Raw genomic sequence first — 15,538 nt, 5'->3', positions numbered from 1 at the left:
CATCTTCAGCAAGTGGAGGAGCCCTGAAGGTGTAGATAGGAAGCCATCACCAAGGTCTCTTGCTCAGCTGTGGCCCTTTATAGCAGTAGAGAGAAAGGAAGAATTTTATAATTAAATATGTTGCCAAACTGTTGTTCAGGCTGCATTTCAAGTTTGTAGGGCTCATGTAAACCACTGCAATTTGTTGCTGTGACCACTCTGCCAGTGGTAGTGGTAGTGCCAAACTGATGCTTCTTCCCCCAGGTTGTTCTGCGTGGTACCTTCCCACTTACTCATCAGAAGAAAAGGAAAGGAAGTTATTTTTTAAGGTGTAAACCTATTAAATCCAGCAGCTGCATAGTTCCATAGCTGCTGAAAATGATCTCACAGGAGAATAGACCCCAAGTGATACCTAGTTGTCAATTACTCATCCATGCCTGTGCAATTTAATGGCTGTATCCAGAGAGATCCCACTGTAAGTGACATAAGAGTGGCTTTGGGTGGACTGCTTACTCCTGATGCTTCTCTGCTGTGTTGCTGTGACACTTTCCAAGCATCTCTAGGATTCTGGACAGCACCAAGTATTCTTTCTATCTCAGAAATTAAAATAATAAGCCTGTCTCGTAGCGTTGCCATCTTTGTATACCAAGGTGCCTGCATCTTCTCAAGTATCAGTGAGTTTGGTAAAAGGTTCTTGTATCCCAGTGTCCACCAGCAAAGGAAAATGTAATTATTTTTGTATATCTCTTGTTTTAAAGGTTGGTCATCAGTCATAGCTGTTTACATGTCATATACAACATCTGAAGTCCCCAAAGTGCACCAAATAACCACATGTAGTCAAAATATCTTTGAAAATGTGAAATATGCTACTAAGATACCTCTAGATTATGTCAACAGATATAGTACAGAGAATAACTCTTCCTATACAGTAAATGTATTATATAAGCAACCATGAAAAACTTTGAAACACAAGGTATTTGAAATCTCATTTGTGATGCTTCTTGCTAAAGCAATTTCTCTCATAGAAATGTGGATCTAATTTGCCAACTGTGATTTCAAAATAGAAATATATATATGGGCCTTGTATTTTTTTTTTTCCCCTCATACAAGGTGGATTTTACTCCAAATGGGGGGACAGAAGTATTCAGTTCTTCTCCTGTATTAATACTTCATCAAAAGCTCCCTATAATCAGATGCAGAGTTACATCCTCTGCAGATGCAACAACTCCATGCATCACCAAATGGTTTATCTTAAATTCCATTAATATTCTATGTTGTGAACTATCTCCTGATAAAATAGGGCTGTAGCCAAAGGCTTCTATAATATCCAGTCATTTAGCTTCATTACAGATTCACTTTAGATATTATTTTTAAAGGTACAGTTTTTAAAATAAGCTAGTAAGAAGAGCATCTTGCCAAATGTTACATCATTTTTCTCCATATGGCAAATATGATGTGGATTGCAGCAGCCATATTATTAAAATTATTATTTCCATTGTGCATTTATATAAAGCGCAGTGGAAATATTTAAAATTATGTTTCTTAATAATTTGTTTCTGTATTTGTTTCTGTATTTTCCAGTGGATTCAGTAACTGTAGACAGGCACACTTTCAGAGTGGAGATTCCCAGATTTTACTGCGTGAAGCCACTAAAATAAAAACTGCAAGCGTTTGTCTCAAGTCAAAAGAAGTGGCATAACTAAAAGAAAGATTTCTCTCTCATATTTCGGAGTACAGTTCTCAAGCCTGAATTTTTAAGAAGCTCTTCTGATCAGATATCATTCAGGGTAAGGTGATGCTGAACTAATTCCTTGTAATCTGTTAATTTTAACGATGGTGCTTTGGAGCCTTGCAAGCTTTCCATTGTCACAAAGTCTAAGATATGAAAGAGCTGGATAGGAATGACAGGGATATTAATGGACCCAGAAACCCATGGGAAATCTCTGGCTCTTACTTGAAGGGTTTAACACTCGTTTTGTACCTGGCCTCATGGAAGGAGCTGATGTCCACCTCAGAAGGCAATGTTTTGCTTGTAATATACTAATGGGAAGGAAAAAATCTACAAGTGGTTAACCTTAATAACTCGTGTATAAAACAAAACACTATTATTTCTCTTGACTGAAAGTTTTATTTACAATACTGTTGCTTCTTCCCTTGCAAAGTCTATCATTCTCCATGTGATTCAGTACTAAAAATAGAAACAAAATCTTCAGCTCTTCCTAGGAAATTCTCTTTCAGGTTTAAGCTCAGTATTCTCAGACTATGCCTATTACTCAAGCAATGTAAATACTTTACATTGCTGTTGTTCACCTCTGATATTTAAGTCTCAGCTAGCTTTCATACATAGGAAATAGCGGCTTTGTTTGAAAGCAACAGGATGGGAGTGCAACACTTGCATTTTTGAATCAAAGTCAAACTGAATTTTATTTATTTATTTTTTAATTCAAACTCCATGTTGTATTCTGTAGCTTAAGGAAGAGCTTCTTCATGTTGTTAGGGTTTTGCAGAGGCCACTGGAGCCAGAATTGCTCACTAACTTTGTAGTAGCAACCTCTGTACATCCTCCTCTCCTCTACAAACCAGATAAGTGCATGATGGTGGTATGATGATAGTCATGTTTGTTTTTTTTTTTTTTCCCTATATTCCAATGCCATAATATTATATATGAAGAAAAATCAATAATTCTTGCTTTTAACTTTAAGAGAAAAGCTGAATAAATAATTCATAAGTCATTTGATCAATGTGACTTCAGAGAATATCCACAAGCAGAGAACAATTTTCTCAGATATACCCATTATTTTAAATTATATGACTATTGTCTTGGGTAAATATTTAAGTCCCTATATTGACCAGAACACATTTTAAATAACCATTTGCTGTATGTGCTCTGCTCCTTATTTATTTATATCAAAACATCCAAAACAGGCACTAGGCCCTAGCACAGGCTGGTTCAGCTCATGGATTTGTTTCTGTCACTTTGCAATGCTTGTTAATGGAAATGTAGCCAAGCTCTGGTTTGAACTCTGAGGGTAAACGTGTGTTTAATTCAGTGCTAATCCAGGTCAAAAAGTTCAAGATCTCACAAAGTCATATTCACTGGCCTTAAGAAGCATCTGTAGTAAGATAGATGCTATTGTGGCCCAAACTGTGCTCCATTATACCTTCCTGTGTCACTCAGCCTTATAGTACTCAAAAAGACAGGTTAAGTATGGAACAGGGCAACTTCTGAGCTCGTTTTAAGTTATTTTTCTTTAATTGCTACCTATGCATTCAAAGCACTTCAGTGGGAGGCCTGGCTGGCTGGAGGTGATCTTCCTGCTTAAAGGTAGAATTGTACCTAGAAAGACAGAGATTATTTTTTATTTTTTATTTTTTATTTTTATTTTTTTATCTGTGTAACATTTGCATTTCCAAATTTCAAAGCTTTCTGAGCATGCTGTGGGCAGATTTATGGCACATGCTTTACCTGGACAGATGAACAAAAAATGTGGGGGTTGCTGTCCTGTTAAAAGCCACGCCGTGATGGAAGGGTGGCATAACTTATAAACAGCATGTATAGTTGTATCCTTGTATTAATGTTACTCCTGAAGTACTGCTACCGCAAACAAGTTTCCTAAGATGGTAATGATTTCTGTGCAAAACAAAAATATGGATTCCTTTTGAACAGGAATTGACAGAAACAGCATGGCAAGAGCATGTGAGCTTTCAGACCAAGCTCAAAGGCGGATTCAAGAAACTCCAACACGAATTCTTTCTTTCCTTCTCTCTTTCTAATTCCTAGCTCTGGTTTTCCCTGTAACAGTATCACCCTGGGCTCAGTCCTGCCACAGCTGCAGGCAGACTGACCGAGAAGTCCTGCCTGGAAGACATGAGGGCTTCTCACACCTCCAGGTAAGGCGATTAGCTGATGTGGAGACCTGGTGTTTGACTGAGATGGGGTGCTCAACAGCATGCAGAACTAATACTGCAGCGTTATTCTTAAGAGGATTCAAGGCAAGCACTAGGGATTATTTTTGCATTTTAGACAGATTGTCAGCTAAAGTTTTATTACATGTGTGTGTCTAGTCTGAACATGAATCCAAGAAATTCAAGGATTTTTTTTCTTAATCTGTAACCTGGTGCAAATGCTGTGTATCAGAATCACAAAACAATGTTTCTCAGAAAACTGAAGTAAAACGAAGAGCAGAAGATGCTCACGGAAGAGTACAAAATACAATGTCTTTTGTGTCATGATATGGTCTGCTTGCTCTGCCACCATCAGGCAGACAGTGGATGTGTGAAGGGGTAGAGAAATGTTCCGTTTGTCTACCAAATGCAAATGCATAATAGTAGAGGAGGATGAAGGCCTGTAATCAAAGTGCTAATAACAGTGAGGCCTCTTTTAGAAAAAAACAGTGAAAAAAACATGAAAAGACACAAAGTTGTTGTCACGCATCAGAAATAGTAATTGAATTTTTATCACTTCTGACCCCCTGTAACCAGAATAAATATAGTAGAGTTGCATAAGTGCAATTAAGATTGTACTTGGGGCTAAAAAATAGTATCAGCAGCATAAAACTAATGCTTAAAGTTGGTTGACTGAGATGGGATATTTCAGTATGTACACTGGAACATGAATATTTATTGAAGGCATGCTTTGAATAAAACATCTGAGTGATGAGCACACGAAGCTTTAAGCTTCCACATTTTAAAATCCGTGTTGAACACAAACAGTTAAATGCCTGATTTCAACTTAAGGTTGTAATGAACAGCAGACGGATCATGCCTTCACCTTGGGAAGCAACACTTTGACTGCTGATCAGGCTTTTGGGTGCCTGCGAGCAGTAGCTGAGGGTATGTGAAGGCAGTATTTAAATAATGCAGAAAAGACCTGTTTCTTTAGCTGCCTCCCTCATTGACATCGGCTAGGAAGTGAGAGGTGCCACGGGAAATGCAGAAGAAAGCAGCGATGTTCTGATGTGCATGTGGTTGCCTGGGGCCTGTTTTGCAGAGGTGGGTGCCACCGCTGCCACCTCGTTAACTTGCTGTCCTTCTGCCACTCTTTTCTCCAAGGAAAAATAAATAATGAAATACACGGCTCACGTTTTTGGATAGTGAGAGAGGGCGAGAGAGAAGTCCCCCAAGACCCATAAGCTTGTCACTGTTCTAAAGCGGTGCCATTGTAATTGGCTCAGTTACAGCTCCTCGCTGGATCCCTAATGAACCTGCTGCAACTAAGGCGAAAAATAGGCTGTTGCTGTCTGAGGGGAATAAGCCACTGAAACTCCTTGAATATTGAGTAGAAGTGAACTCAGGGGGCTGCATCACTGCAAAGCTTTAATTACATATGAACACTTTGAATCAACAGGATTGCATGCATGTACGGTAAACGGGGACGGGGTTCTTTATTTTAAAAGTCTTGGCCAAACAATGAAAATGAAAGAGTTAGTGATCCAGCCATTTTCTCATTGATGGGTTTCACATGATAAATATGCAGACAATAAAAAGTGTGTGTGTGGGGAGAAAGATGTTAATAAATCAGATTAAAGAAAACGGAAACTAACTTTGACGTAGATGATGGTCAATATGGGAACTAAGCGCTAGAAATAAGGTAACAATACATAAGAGAAGTTCCTCCACTAAGATCTCTGACCACGTTGTTTCATTATTGCAACTCCAATTTGTGAAAACATTTATACAATAGTTTTGTTGTATTTTAAATGTCCTTGCCACTTAATGAGACTGGTGCTTATCAGCTCCCATGTGTGAACCAAATACGTGTACCTTAGAAAACTTTCGTCCAGCTCAAAATGTCAATATATGTTCACTTTCTTGAGAAGTGTCATATGAATGGAAAAAATATCCATGTAATTAAGAGCAATGCAGCCACTTTCAAATGATATATTTTCAGGATATATTATCTTGACTCGTAATCTGTTATCCTACTTATACTTTATTGCCACTGTGGAAACAATAGTTACAAATGCATTAATCTTACTGCACTCTCTTTTTAACCGTTCATTCTAGAGTATGTAATACATTTATCTTTCAGTCCCATGGGTCTGATCTGAAGACTATTGAAATCAATGGAACAATTCACAGTGCTTTCAGGGAATACTGGAAATGCATTAAAAGCATGTTGGGGCACATTCAAGTTGAAGATATTTCCTGCAAGGTAAAGTTCAGCAAAATATCTGTGAATGACAGAAGCCACTGTCAAAAATTTTTACATCAGAAATTAAATGTAAAGATTAAAGTAGAGTAAAACAATAAAAAAATTAAAAAATAAAAAGCTATCTAATATTCATGATTCACTTGCAGAGTTTCCAAATTAGGTATCTAAACGTCTCCACATGTAAGTCTTTTCCACATCACATCTTCTGTCCCAATCACATACTTTAACCTGCTGACAATAACTTTCCTTGTCCATTTCTTGGAGTATGTAATTTATTTCTATGATTTTTTTTTTTAATTTTTATTTTTAGGTTTTCCATTTGCAGCTGTTTCAGGAATAGTTTTCCTCCTTTCTAGTGCTATTAGCAGCATATACGCCACTGCGTTTATTATTTCTCCTTCAATTTCCCAAGTCTCATTCATGCTGCAGTCACACCCGGACAACATTTCCAACATACAGCAAGTAGGTATTCAGCCATGAAATCGGCTGTGCCATTGTGTGCTCATGTTCAAAGCTACTTCATTATCTTCTTTCATACCTCTGAAACCCCTTTTTTTTTTATTACAATACTTATATATAAAAGAGGAGCTAGGCTGCCAATGCACTCCGACCACTTGCTAATCCTTCTGACCTGTGTTCTCTTGTTTCGTGTACTCTTGTCATCTGTTGCCTTCTACTTAGGTAGCAAATTTCTGGGCTGGGGAACTTTGTTTGTAGGACACCTAATTCTTCATGTCCCTAGTCCATGAGCAGAGCTCCTGGCACTGTATTTATACAGATTATAGACAATCTGTCATGTGACCTTATATAATGCATTCTAATATACTTAAACTGGGGGAGCATTCTGTAAGTTATATGTAGGAGCCTCATCATCAAATCCTATTTGTTTTTTGGATTTCTGTTCTAATTCCAATGAATCCCTTTGTAAATGTCCTTTTCTTCACAGACTAATATCAAACAAATTTTCTGATTGCTGGGTATTGTTTCTCCTGGAACATGTTGGATTCCTCTGAGGTAGGATTTGTCAACGTCTTTACATCTCCATCTCTTATCATGACTGACAGTATGAGAAATATCTGGGTTTTTGCATACTTTCTTTCTCCTTAGTTTCCTAAAATCTTTCATCATGTTGAACTCTTGGGGTTTTGTTAGCGGATGTAAGATATCTGATTCTGAATGCTGATCTGGAGTTTACTGTGATCTTGAATGTCTCAGATTTGTTCTAACTTCACGTTTTGCCAAGCTTCTCAAGAGGTAACATGATTTTTAGGGTGTAGCCATGGTAGTCAATTATGAAGACATCCTGGTATACCTGCAAAAATTTATTTTACCAGAATAGTTCACTTCCCTGCTCAAAATAAAATAAAAAATTAGTAGGATAAGTATTGGTACAACTAGTCTGCAGCAACACTAGGAATAACTACACGGAGATCTGCACTGTGAATAAGACTTTAACTGTATCTGTATCTCCATTTCCAGTCTATAAAATGGAGACTGCCTGTGGAGGAAGAGCATAGTTATCAACAGATTCATTTTTATATCATTGGCTAGTCTGGTGATACAGTAAAAAACAACCACATAAAATACCAACCACAGAGTTGATACTGAAGAATGGAAGTAAATTCTGCATCATTTGCTTTCAGAAAAGCACCCCTGTTGACCTGGTCAGCACTAAGACAGTATGAAATGCTACTATGCAAAGATAATCCAGATGTCCTATGATAGAAAATGTTCCCACTGCATTGCTGTATAGGCCAGATTGTTCTCTTGCATGGTTGCAGAGCCACTAAAACTGGTGAAGTTCCACATTGCTGATCTGTGGAATGTGGGATTTAGACCCCTTGGAGAGCAGTATCGATAACTTGTTAGTTAACCCAACTTGTTGGATAGCCAAGATTGTTTTGAATTCAAACAAAGATATACTCTTTTTACCTATAGTTTATTACTAGTTCAGGGCTATGTACCTAAAGCAATATAATCCAAATAGCATGTGCTATAATTTTCTTTTTATATCATCTGGGTTTGCTGACTCAGGTCTCTGCCAGTATAGACATCTCCATTGCCCTGTGTGGACATGCCCTGTGACAGTGGGACTCATCCAGATGGTTATATCGTACTTTATTCTCTGGAGTATGCTGTACCATAAGCCTTCAATTTATCTACTACTTCAGGTATTTTTAATGTTTTCTTTAACTGCTCCAGTATTTGGCAGACCTCTACATCATCTTACTGTGCAATGGTGATGACAATTCAGAGAACAGAAGTCACAACCTACATTTTATAGTTTATGCTGTTTCTCTCAGAAAAACATGATTAAAACTCTGTTCTCACTGTTCTGAAGACTTGATTTATTTGTCTTTCACAGACAGATTATTTAAAGTCCCTAATATTCAAATGTAAATATTCAAATATAAGTCCTATTTGCTGTAGATCTTAAAAAGAAATCTTTGTTTCTTAAGTCTTTGCTTACAATAGTGGAAAGAATTTTATATATATATAAAAAAAAAAAAGCATTTGCAGTTCATCATTGGGATAAGACTATTACAAAGCTATTTGAGGCAAAAATCCAACATACAAAAATGCATATTTCATTGCCTCAGGTATATAAAGAATGAATTACAGGATTTGAGACTTACTTATTTTCCATAACAGCTTAAGAATATTAAAGAACAAGTTAAAAAGTAGTCACTTCTTTCTTTGTTTATGGTTTTGTTGTTGAAGGGTTCGGGGCTTTTGTCTTTTTTTTTCTTTTTCTTTTTCTTTTTAATCTTTATCAAACCAGAATATGCAAGTAGGTCACCGCAGCACAGGAAGGGCCTTGTACAGCAGAAAACAACCACAGGGCCACCAGGGATGGAGCTACACAAGGAATGCAGTGGCACGCACTGGTTTCAAGGCTGGCTCTGCATGAGCAGCACAGCTCAACAGACACATGTCTGGAGCATGAAGTGTTACCCACACCGCAGTGAATGGCTGGCCAACTGTGCGATGCTGCTCAGCCGTTTTGGCACCCAGAGGCCAAGTCAGCCTCATGCAGGGCCTGGGGGCAGACACAGCACCCCAGTCTGCTCTGTTGAGCCAGGGAACCCAGAGAGAATAAGCTGGTCTTGTGCAGAAGCTGGTCGCTGGTGTTTGTAGACTGTCAAAACCTGGCCCTACTAACATGCAAAATGCTCTCCTCCATCTTAGTTTTGACCTGAGATTTCGGGAGCTGAGTTTGTGAACTGCCTCGTAGGTCTAGAAAAGGCAAGCCTGCGTATTGGCAAAACCACCACAATGTCTCGGAGCAGGCAGTCAGGGGTGAGTTGTTTGTTGTTTTATTATTTCTTCTTTTTTCAATGCCTGATATTTATAAGGTGGGTGAAAGCTCTTGGAGAAGACTAGCATACAGGAGAGCTAGTCAGCACCATTTAACCTTGGGATACCACCTCACCTCTGCACAAAGCTGCCTTGCCTTTGATGTCTGCAGGAGTCTGGATTTGGAAAAGAGAGTAGAGCTTCTTCTGTTGGAAGTCTGCATCCACCAGACAAAACCTTAGGACATTGTTTTAAATGCTGAGAGTAAAGAGAAATGCTGACATTACAGAATGCTTTGTAGACTTAAATTGTGGAGTTTACGGATCCCTAGAGGGTGAGTGACCTGGGGTACAGAATGCTCCCTTAAAATCTTGCTGTGGAGCCAGGTTCTTCACTTCACATACCCTCCACAGCGATGTGTTCTTTTCACAAAATTTCATATTCAGGATCTCTGATAAAAGCTGTGTTGTCAGTTGTGAGTGCCTACAGAAGACAGATTCAAGTACTTAGTAAGACAGCTTCAAAACAATTTTTTTTTTCTGTATATAAACATGGAGTCCCTAGTTGCAAGAAGAGGTAAGAAAACGAAGATTGAGTTTTTTTCAAACACAACTGCCTCAAATCACAGTGATTGGATTATAGCCTGTTCATAGGCTGAACAACAATATGTTGGTAAAATAAAAGTAAAAGCAAGTAACTCTTCAGACCTGCGCCATGTGTTTCTGCACAGAGTCTGTGCCCTTCTTGCTGGACTAGGACACTCATCCAGATGCCTCACATAGTTATGGGTGGGCTATATGTGGAATTTCATTTGAAATCTTAATTTAACCTAGAATTTTTAACAGTAATGTTAATGGTAACTATAAAATCAAATGGATTTCACCAAGGGCAAGAAGCATGGCATCTGTATTAATTTTCTTTTCATCTAATGCAAAGACTTTTTGGAAATATTCCTGGAAACTCCCTGTCTTGAAGTAGTTCCTGGTAAAGATAAATTAAAGGTCCGGTTCTGTTACATTTAACAAGCAGAGAAATGTTTTATGAGCATGAATAAATGATCAGTGAATTTCCTATGTTTTATTTTAAACATGTCTACGAGTTAGGAGAAATGAAAGAGCAGAGTGACAACTTTATTTATATTAAGTTTTAAAAATTCATTTTCATATGGAATCAGTTTACATATTATGTTTTCTGTTCCCAGAGTATGATTGTCACTTCATGAACATTTAAATTTAATCACATTGAATGAATTACTGGCAAATTATACCTAAAAATTTAAATCCTTTTCCATGGATGAACCATGCTCTGACTCACTTTAGATGCCACACACAGGAGCCATCCTGTATCAGATATTTTTTTTCTTTGTTTTGTTTTAGTGTGGAAGAGTGGACATTTCACTTAACCTGCTTTTTAGTTTAGGTTTAATTTTAGTTTTAATTTTAGTTTGGTTACTTAGTTTAATTTAAAAGCATACCATTTTTTTTTCTACTTGCCGATAGAAAGAAGGCAAATCATCAAAGAAAACCCCAGCATTATTGTTTCGATTGTCTCAAAGTTGCCTTTTAATATTTGATTTCATATTTTCAAAGCAAGGATATATTTCAGTCCATCTGCCTTCTTGTCTTCCTTGCTGAGATTGTTGATTATTTTATGGACGCTTGTCCACCAGCTGCTGGACCGACACCACCAATTAATCTAATTAATCCAATTTGTGGCCGTTACTAGCAGACACAGCAGACCCACATGGAGAAGAGGCAGCAATCTCGCTGTGAAGGGCTGCTGGTCCCCTTTGCCTCTCTCCTGGAAACATCAAGGTCCAGGACCTCAGTGAGATAGCAGAGGGGACCCTGAAAGAGGAAAAACAGCACAGAAGCTTTAAGTTTGCATGATAAAAGCCCTTGTGTTGTTGTGAACTTGTTTCAAATTTAATTTCACAAGTTCAGATGCATTTTCAAGCAATTATCATCAGTATCTTGCTGTTGCATTCAAATTTGTCAGTACAGCTGACTCTATCCAGTTTCTACAGAAGCAGATCATCTCTGTTTAGTCTTCACAAAATGATATAAAAAGGGAATGTCTGAAGTGATGCAATTAGTGGTGTTTAAAACTACTTGTGGAAACACACATGCCTGGTATTCCATTAATGAGATCGTTAAAAATATTCAAAAATTTTGTTTCATCTGAAAGTAGGAATATTATTGTAAACTGCTCAAAAATACATTAAAAACCTTTGAATATAGTAATATACTTTTAGTATAGTATAGTAAGTACTTTTAGTTTGGTATAGTAATATACTTTTGTAATATACTTTGAAAATACAGTGAATTATACTCCCTAACATGAGCTACAGAACGATGCCTATGTGAAATAAAAATACTAATACTTTAATCAAATTGAATGGCAGGCTCTAACTTCTCTCATCCATGAAATAGTTCATGTATAAGCTGTGCAAGTGTTTGCTATGGGAGTGTACAAAAATCCTCTTAGGGATATTGTGATGCGGAGACTGCAGGTACAAAGGTACAGCAATTCCTCCTTGTAAAAACACGGTCTTGCTGTTTCTATTGCTCAATTTTGCCATAGAATTTTACTCTCAGAAATTCATAGAAGTCACCGGACCGATCCCTGCCTGAGTACGTGAGCCTCGCCTGGGCACCACAGCCGCTGCTCAGCGCTGTGGCCATGCCGGATGCAGCTCCGTGTGCTGGAGCGAGCCGGCGATCGATGGCTGCTCCTCACCGTGGCGCTCCAGCGGAGCAAAGGGCGAGGAATCGGCTCGAACACACCTGGTCCCCGGACCAAAGGGCAGCACCCCGTCTCTGAACACGTTGGCTATCCATTTGACAAAGCCTTGCCCGTAATCTCTCGGCAGACTCTTGCAGCTAATCTCTCTATTGATTTTTGCTTAGAAACACCTACAGCTATTCAATCACTAATAAAATCTGAAGAGTTCAGTTTTTAAGACGTTTAGCTCCTTTGGAGGTAAGGCTTATGTATTGTCTGATGGGCAATCGAAAGCCTCTGCTCGTTTCCAAGTAAGGGGATCATACAGACAACTGACAACTGAGACAAAATCCACCCTACTGCACCAGCCCAGCAACTCTACTCAGTTTGGGCCTTTAGTCTTCACGCACCCTCCTTTTCCTCTTGTACTTTTCCATTTCTTGTGGTTCGTTTTCCCAGTTTGACTGGGAGAAATTCTCCAGATACCTTTCTGAACCTCTTTCCCTAGCAGTAGACACTGCATCAATACTGCATCAACAGTACTGCGTGGAGAAGATGGTGTGGAGGCAAACTTTCTGGTTGCCTTTTGATTTGCTTTCCTTGGCTTCCCTTCTGTTACTTCTGCCCTAGGCCAGGCCGGCATGTCCCCCTCTGCCTGACTGCGGATCCAGGAGGTGTTTTGCCCGTGGCTCCTTGCAGAACTGTCAAGAAGCACCCAAGGTGAGATGAAGCTATAGGTGCAAGGGCTGGGGTGAGCGGCACAAGGGGGCTTCCCTCCCTGCGTCTCCCATCATCTGCCCTGGGGAAATCGCCAGACAGCAAAGGCAGAGTCAGCAGGGAAACAACCCCACGGCACATCTGTCTGGGGTAGAAATCATTGCTGGCAGAGTCCGCAGGCTTAGATGTGTAAACGGAAAGAATACGGGGAGACTTACTGCCTTCAGATATTTTTTCACCTTTAATTAAGGCCACCTTTTTTTAGTAAAAAAAAATGTTTTATTTAATTGTTAAGTCCTCTGGGCCCCTGGTGGAAAAGCTGTAATATTTCATTGCATAAATCATATACCCAAATCTATATCAGATAATGCCTCCTCTTTCTATTTATTCAAATGATGAAAGATGGTTTATTATGCCTAAGATAATTTTCTAACTTTTTTCTTTTAAGTTTTCTTAATGGGGTTGACATTTTAGACTAGGGAAGAAAAAGGAAAAAAAAAGACCAACCACCCATAAATGGTTTTATTGGTTAAATCTCAATGTTATTTTTAAGCAAATAATGAATTACCTTGACTAATAACTGTAGAGCCAGACATGATTCATTCTCATAATTAGGTTGACAGTCACCATCAATCCTGTCATTTCAGTTCACGTGGTTATAAAATTTTGTCTCCTTTTCCGATATGAGATCTCACCAAACTGCACCCCACAAAATAAGCTGGGGCTTTGCCTTTCAATTCTGCTCTGCTCGTGGAGTCCTCAGAATAACTCCTGCAGTTACGGAGCTGTGGCCGTGTGGGGTCAGCACCCAGACTCGAGGTTCGGACCAGAGCCAAAGCACGGGGCGTATTGACAAGCTGGAATAGCTTTCAGCCTTTGCAGATCGTGGTTATTTTTGAAGAAGAGCTAAGCCTAGGAAGTTTTGGATGCAAATCAATCATTCTCGGAGGAGCTGAGCGCAGCCAAAGCACTTGCACTTGTTGAGTATGTGCCAGCAGCCCTCTGGGGGCCGAGGCAACATTATGCGCCATTTAATAACGGCACATACGGTTGAAGAAAAGAAGTTACCTGGTACGTGGCGAGAAGCTTTCCTGTGTTCTCGGTAAGACAGATGGGTGATTTCTCAAATGCTGGCCTTTATGACACTGAATCGAAAATAAAAAAAAAAGTAAAGAAATTTTCTTATTTCTTCTTTTTAAGAAAACTGTATACCCAGCAATGATATTGAATATTTGAAGTAGATGCAAGTATTTGATTATAAAGAAATTGATTACAACCATTTTATTTCAGTAATTTCCCTTATTAAATATTTATTTTTAAGAAAAATATATCCATGTACATCAAGACGTTGTTAATTCTGTAGCTAAAAATCTTATAGCTGCCTTTGATCATGCTCCCAGCAGTAAGAAGTCATTTGAACCTTCATGGGTGTTCCCATGGTAGCTTGCAAACTATTTGTCATATTGATGTGTAGGAATAAGCATTCATTTACCACCAAACTGTATGCCTTTTTTTTTTTTTTTTTAAGATTAAGAGAATGTTGGTGAGTACTAACAGTATGTAAGCGTGTCACTTGATCACACGCTGGTGCTGGGAGCTGGCTGGCTGCGAGGCAGCCAACTTTCATTGCTCCCACTGCAAGAAGAAGCACTCCTCTTGCAACAACTGGGTCACCTTCTCAACTCTGTTATTATTCTGTAGTTCACACTTTTGCTTGTTGACAGATTTAGAGCACTTTGTGAAAGCAATAATTGGCCTGGGAATGTAGCTGGCATGGTTCCCCAGAAAAGAGCTTGAATTAGATTGCCTTAGGTCTTTCATTAACTGCTAAAACTAACACAACGGGCTGCCACCGAAAGCACGCCGAAATCCTGCTGCAGGAACCGGGAGAGCAGCGTGCGCTGCTCCCCTCCCTGCCTGCGCTGGAGCTTTTTGGCAGCTATCGCAAGCATTAATATCTTTAAGCATCTACACGACGCTTTCCCTCCTGGCAGTTCCTGAGCATCCTGGGCTGCTGCAGGGGCTCTGTAACTCCTGCTTTGCTCGGGGGGTGAGGCTGGCCCATCAAGGTGGCTCATTGCCCATCCAAGCATGCCAGCGAGAGCACAGAGACCTGCTGCCCATCGGGGGGACAGCCCACCACGGCCTCTTATGAGGGATATGAGACCTGTGCAGGGGGTTTCCTTCTCTGCAGCACTCCCCTGGCTTCGTCGGAAAAGACGACAGAGATTTGGCCAGTGGTAAAGACCCTGAGATAGGTTTTGCTCTTTTTTTTTTTTTTTTTAATATTGGCTTTTTTATCTCCAAAAGAGTAAAATCGCCTTTCATGAATCTGTAGAAAGATGCTTCAGGAATTTAATGCAATAGGGTCATATTCTGGCTATTAATATTAATGCTTTAATCCTGGATTTGGAAGTGCCTTCTAGAATGAAACTAGAAAATTCTGCACTTTTTGAGGAGTTATTAATAATACAGGAGGAGCAAAATGTATCCCATTTGAGTTATATATGTGGAATGCTCCTATCTGAAGAAGCGTGTCTGAGATGATTCAAAAATCCTGAAAGAAATCCTATATGGGTAATCTTTAGATTTATTGTTAATTATTATCAAATAGGTACCTAAGGAGCTAAAGATCTTTATCTGTGCAATTGCTGTACCTTTTCAAAA

At 39.1% G+C, this 15,538-nt stretch overlaps 2 long non-coding RNA genes across 2 annotated transcripts; both read left to right on the top strand.

Annotated features, from left to right (window-relative positions):
• Window positions 1–1,573: 1,573 nt before the first annotated feature.
• On the top strand, window positions 1,574–6,660 carry LOC310904245. The gene is made up of 3 exons (XR_014588136.1): window positions 1,574–1,766; window positions 3,761–3,870; window positions 6,011–6,660. It is a non-coding gene; the product is annotated as an uncharacterized lncRNA (long non-coding RNA).
• Window positions 6,661–7,076: 416 nt separating this feature from the next.
• LOC310904244 lies at window positions 7,077–14,371 on the top strand. Its single transcript, XR_014588135.1, has 3 exons — window positions 7,077–7,147; window positions 8,168–12,874; window positions 13,560–14,371. It is a non-coding gene; the product is annotated as an uncharacterized lncRNA (long non-coding RNA).
• The last annotated feature ends 1,167 nt before the right edge of the window (window positions 14,372–15,538 follow it).

The sequence above is a fragment of the Anser anser genome (assembly GCF_964211835.1).
Source record: "Anser anser genome assembly, chromosome: 9".
In the NCBI taxonomy this organism is placed as follows: domain Eukaryota; kingdom Metazoa; phylum Chordata; class Aves; order Anseriformes; family Anatidae; genus Anser; species Anser anser.
The sequence above is the reverse complement of the archived record's forward strand: the minus strand, read 5'-3'. Positions and strand labels throughout refer to the sequence as shown.